Source organism: Rhinoderma darwinii, chromosome 5, assembly GCF_050947455.1.
Source record: "Rhinoderma darwinii isolate aRhiDar2 chromosome 5, aRhiDar2.hap1, whole genome shotgun sequence".
Classification (NCBI taxonomy): domain Eukaryota; kingdom Metazoa; phylum Chordata; class Amphibia; order Anura; family Rhinodermatidae; genus Rhinoderma; species Rhinoderma darwinii.
The window spans coordinates 186,267,779-186,273,759 of NC_134691.1; positions in this window are offsets into that span (position 1 = coordinate 186,267,779).

The following is a 5,981-nucleotide window of genomic DNA, read 5'->3' on the forward strand; positions in this document are numbered from 1 at the left end:
ATGCACGCGATGGCGTGCACACAGGTCTATGCCCTGGCTGTTACCAACAGCTCTGGGCACTGGGCAGAGTATCAGGGACCAATCTGATGGTCCCTGAACATGTGGCCGCTGTGAAAACCTATCACAGCGACCACATTTGTTTTATTTTTACTTTTCTGGCAGTAAATCTCCTGCCTCTTTTCTTCTCCTCAAACATTGTTTCAGTTTGAGGAGAAGAAGAGACTCGAGAGAATTGCTGCCAGAAGAATACAGTGAAAAAGAATACAGTTACACTATAAAACATTCTCTGTATAGATAGATTGTATAGATAGATAGAAATCTATCTATCCATCTATCTTTTCTTCTATCTACCTACCTTTCTTTCTTTTATTCTATTTTGTTTCAGTTTAGAATTAGAATAGGCAGGTAGGGAGTATATAATTATATATACACTACCGTTCAAAAGTTTGGGGTCACCCAGATAATTTTGTGTTTTCCATGAAAACTCACACTTATCTTTATCAAATGAGTTGCAAAATGACTAGAAAATATAGTCAAGACATTGACGAGGTTAGAAATAATGATTTTTATTTGAAATAATAATTTTCTCCTTCAAACTTTGCTTTCGTCAAAGAATGCTCCATTTGCAGCAATTACAGCATTGCAGACCTTTGGCATTCTAGCTGTTAATTTGCTGAGGTAATCGGGAGAAATCTCACCCCATGCTTCCAGAAGCCCATCCCACAAGTTGGATTGGCTTGATGGGCACTTCTTGCGTACCATACGGTCAAGCTGCTCCCACAACAGCTCTATGGGGTTGAGATCTGGTGACTGCGCTGGCCACTCCATTACAGATAGAATACCAGCTGCCTGCTTCTTCCATAAATAGTTCTTGAATAATTTGGAGGTGTGCTTTGGGTCATTGTCCTGTTGTAGGATGAAATTGGCTCCAATCAAGCGCTGTCCACAGGGTATGGCATGGCGTTGCAAAATGGAGTGATAGCCTTCCTTATTCAAAATCCCTTTTACTTTGTACAAATATCCCACTTTACCAGCACCAAAGCAACCCCAGACCATCACATTATCTCCACCATGCTTGACAGATGGCGTCAGCCACTCTTCCAGCATCTTTTCAGTTGTTCTGCGTCTCACAAATGTTCTTCTGTGTGATCCAAACACCTCAAACTTCGATTCGTCTGTCCATAACACTTTTTTCCAATCTTCCTCTGTCCAATGTCTGTGTGCTTTTGCCCATATTAATCTTTTCCTTTTATTAGACAGTCTCAGATATGGCTTTTTCTTTGCCACTCTGCCCTGAAGGCCAGCATCCCGGAGTCACCTCTTCACTGTAGACGTTGACACTGGCGTTTTGCAGGTACTATTTAATGAAGCTGCCAGTTGAGGACCTGTGAGGCGTCAATTTCTCAAACTAGAGACTCTAATGTACTTGTCTTGTTGCTCAGTTGTGCAGCGGGGCCTCCCACTTCTCTTTCTACTCTGGTTAGAGCCTGTGTGTGCTGTCCTCTGAAGGGAATAGTACACACCGTTGTAGGAAATCTTCAGTTTCTTGGCAATTTCTCGCATGGCATAGCCTTCATTTCTAAGAACATGAATAGACTGTCGAGTTTCACATGAAAGCTCTCTTTTCTAGCCATTTTGAGAGTTTAATCGAACCCACAAATGTGATGCTCCAGATTCTCAACTAGCTCAAAGGAAGGTCAGTTTTATAGCTCCTCTAAACAGCAAAACTGTTTACAGCGGTGCTAACATAATTGCACAAGGGTTTTCAAGTGTTTTCTAATCATCCATTAGCCTTCTAACACAGTTAGCAAACACAATGTACCATTAGAACACTGGAGTGATGGTTGCTGGAAATGGGCCTCTATACACCTATAGATATTGCATTAAAAACCAGACGTTTGCAGCAAGAATAGTCATTTACCACATTAACAATGTATAGAGTGTATTTCTGATTAATTTAATGTTATCTTCATTGAAAAACACTGTGCTTTTCTTTCAAAAATAAGGAAATTTCTAAGTGACCCTAACCTTTTGAACGGTAGTGTATATCCACATATATATAATATATATATAGCAATAGCGGTTTATTTTTTTGTTAGCAGTAGTGTAGATATATATACCAGTTAGTTTGTGTGTTTTATAACAAATAAAAAAAATAAAAAAATAGGTTTAGTTAGGGTTAGTGACGTTATGGCGAGGAAGTTGTTTAGCGCCGAGGAGGCATATGCCATGCTGTGGTCTGAGACGGAGACCGCATCAGAGCTGGCGTCAGAGATGGAACCTGTTTTGGGCAGTGACGATGACAGCGTCACTTCAGGTTCATCTTCAGGGGACGTTGTCCCTGATGAAGTTGAAACTGCAGAACATGAAAGCGCAGGGCCAAGTAGCGCTGTAGCACGGGACAGCCTGGTCCCTCCAGTCCAGGCTCTTGTATGGGCACCTGCCCCATCTTTTGGGCCTAGCATCCACGGATTTACTGCCACTCCTGGCATAACCGTGGACAATACAAATTTTGTCCAAATGGATTACTTCCATTTATTTATAACGGACGACATCGTAAATCAGATTGTCCACGAAACAAATTTATATGCCACTCAATATATAAGGCAGAAACCTTCATCCACCCATGCCAGAGATTGGACGCCCACCAATTTGCAGGAATTAAAAAAAAAATTGGGGGCTCATCCTAAATATGGGTATTGTCAAAAAGCCCTCCATTAGGTCTTACTGGTCAACAAGACCCGCCCAAGCCACCCCAGTATATTCTGCAGTAATGCCCAGGTCTCGTTATGAGACAATAATGAGGTTCCTCCACTTCAACGCACAGGCCCCCCCCAAGTACCGATGCAAACCGGGATCGGTTGTTCAAAATAAGACCGCTAATAAATTCCCTGAATAATTTATTTCTGCAACTCTACACCCCTGAGCAGAATGTAAGTGTGGACGAATCCCTCCTCAACTTCCATGGCAGACTTAGCTTTCGCCAATATCTACCTTCCAAAAGGGCAAGATATGGCATTAAGCTTTATAAACTGTGCGAAAGCGGGTCAGGATATACCACCACCTTAAGGATTTATGAAGGGCGGGACCGCTCAATAAATGTTCCTGGATGCCCCCCTGATCTTTCCACCAGCAGCAAAATTGTGTGGGAGATAATGCAGCCTCTGCTTCACAAGGGGTACCACCTGTACTGCGACAATTTTTATTCCAATGTGCCCCTGTTTAGGCATTTGCATGCTGCAAGGACTGGGGCATGTGGTACCATGCGCAAAAACCGAATTGGTTTTCCACAGCAATTAGTGGGGAAGCGCATGGTAAAGGTGGACTCCTGTGCTTATGCATCTGAGGAATTGCTGGTGGTCAAGTTCAGGGATCGCAAAGACGTGTATGTGCTAAGCACGATTCATACCGCAGGAACAGTGGCAGTGAGGGAAAGAGGGGCAACATCAGACAAGCACAAACCAGTGAGCGTGTCCGAATATAACAAGTACATGGGGGGGGGGTGGATTTAAGCGACCAGGTTTTACAGCCCTATTTAGTAAAGCGAAAAACAAAGTTCCGCGTCTGCAGAAAAGACGGGCACCGCAAAGATTCCCGATATTTCTGTCCCTCATGTCCCTCGCAACCAGGCCTGTGCATTGAGCCATGTTTTACAAAATACCACACTGTTCTGCATTATTAGATTTTAGTTGATTTGTTGAAAATATATTTGCCCTACATTACTTTTTTATTTTTCCCCTGATTTTACTCCAAGGGTGAGGGAGGGAATGGGTGGGGGGTGGATGTCATGTTTGCATGTTTGCTAAAGTTCATCTGCTGGATAGCTCCATTTGCATAAACCTGCAATTTCTTATTTTAGAAAACCCCAAAAAATAAATTCCTATTATACCCCTAGATGAATATTTTGGGATTTCTGCTTCAAGAGCAGATATTTTGGAAGTGTTATAGAAACTCTGTTGAGTTTTGTAAAACCAGCTTTGAAAAAAAGCGATTTGTGAAATAATCTTCTTCTATCGTCCGCCCTCCTACATCTCTATGTGATAATAAGGCCCACATATTTGGTATCCCCATGCACAGGAGAAGTGGAAGAATGTGAAAGGAGATTAAGTTTGGCCGTGGTCTATACTGTGTGTGAAAAATGCTGGTATAAACTGACGCATTTGCTAAAAAATTGCTAATTTTATTTTGATCCATCTTATTCAAGAAGCTTTCAGAAGAAAACTGGACATGCTAAAAATATGATAAACCCCTTGAAGGAAACCTTGTGGGGTCTACTTGTGTGAATGAAGTCATTTATGGGGTGATTCTAATCTTTCAGCCGCATTAGGCCCCCCAGAAAACAGTATGCGGCTATAAAATCAAATGCAAAATTCCTGGACCGAAAAGGCCAAAAAGCCTCCTTTTATGCTAGGCCCTGGCACATGCCCGCACAGTGAATAAAGCACACATATTTGGTATCCCCATGCACGGGAGAAGTGGAAGAATGTGAAAGTAGATTAATTTTGTCCGTGGTCTATACCGTGTGTGAAAAATGCTAGCCTAAACTGACGCATTTGCTAAAAAAAAAGCTGATTTTATTTTGTTCCATCTTATTCAAGAAGCTTTCAGAAGAAAACTGGACTGTCTAAAAATATGATAAACCCCTTGAAGGAAACCTTGTGGGGTCTACTTGTGTGAATGAAGTCATTCATGGGGTGTTTCTAATGTTTCAGCAGCATTAGGCCCCCCAGAAAAAAGTATGGTGCTATAAAATCAAGTGCAGAATTCCTGGATCGAAAAGGCCAAAAAGCCTCCTTTTATGCCAAGCCCTGGCACATGCCCGCACAGTGAATAAGGCACACATATTTGGTATCCCCATGCACGGGAGAAGTGGAAGAATGTGAAAGGAGATTAATTTTGTCCGTGGTCCATACTGTGTGTGAAAAATGCTAGCATAAACTGACACAATTGCTAAATTCTTGCATTTTTTTCCAATTTTGCACACTTTAGAGAAAAAATAAAAATGATATATACTGACAAAAGCCACTAAAACAAAGCCCTATCTGTCCCTTAAAAAGAGTGTAAAATTCAAAGATGAACTTTATTCACCTGCAGAGTTATAGTCATCTAAAGAAGCGCATAGCAAAATTGTAAAATTTGCTCTGGTCATTTAGCTGTAAAACAGCCTAGTCCTTAACCGCTTAATGCAGCTCTGGCACAACTTACATCGCATTCTCAAAACATTGCGGACTTGGAAATGAGGGTTGTAACAACAGATACCTCAGTGTCCACAATGGAGGAAGATGTACCGCGAATCCAGGCCTCTAATCAAGAACTAAGAGACAAGCTGGACGACCTGGAGAACCGGGATAGACGTAATAACTTGCGTTTCGTGGGGGTCCCGGAAAAGGTAACCGGTGAACAACTGCTGGATTATCTTTGTAAAGCCCTTTCTAATGCTCTGAACATCAAGCTTGGCTGTGACTCGCTCATGATAGAAAGGGCACACAGATTGGGCCCTCCCAGAGCTGGGCGAAATGCGGGGGATGGCAGACCTCGTCCGGTGATCACCAAATACTTTCACTGGGCGAAAAAGGAGAAAGTCCTACGGGCCTACAGACAACAGAGGGAACTACTCATCCACGACTCTAAGATCCTAATCTTCCAGGACTACTCAGCAGTGGTCGCTTAGAAACGCAAAGCTTTTGCCCCCATCTGCCGTCTACTGTATGACAGGAACACTCGGTTCCAACTCTTGTTCCCAGCCAAATTGAAGGTGCAGAATGGTGACCAAACGCTCATCTTTTAGGATCCTGTACAGGCCAGACGACGACTTCGCTTGGAGGAAAATGGTGCAGGGTGACTCACGTCTTTGAAAGAGGACAGCTCGCACACTTGGCATATGGACTACATTCTTCTAGTTTTAAAAATTGTTACTTGTAGTCGTTCTACCGCTTAGATGGCAAATATCTTTTTACCCAATCCCGGGTTCGCCATCAATG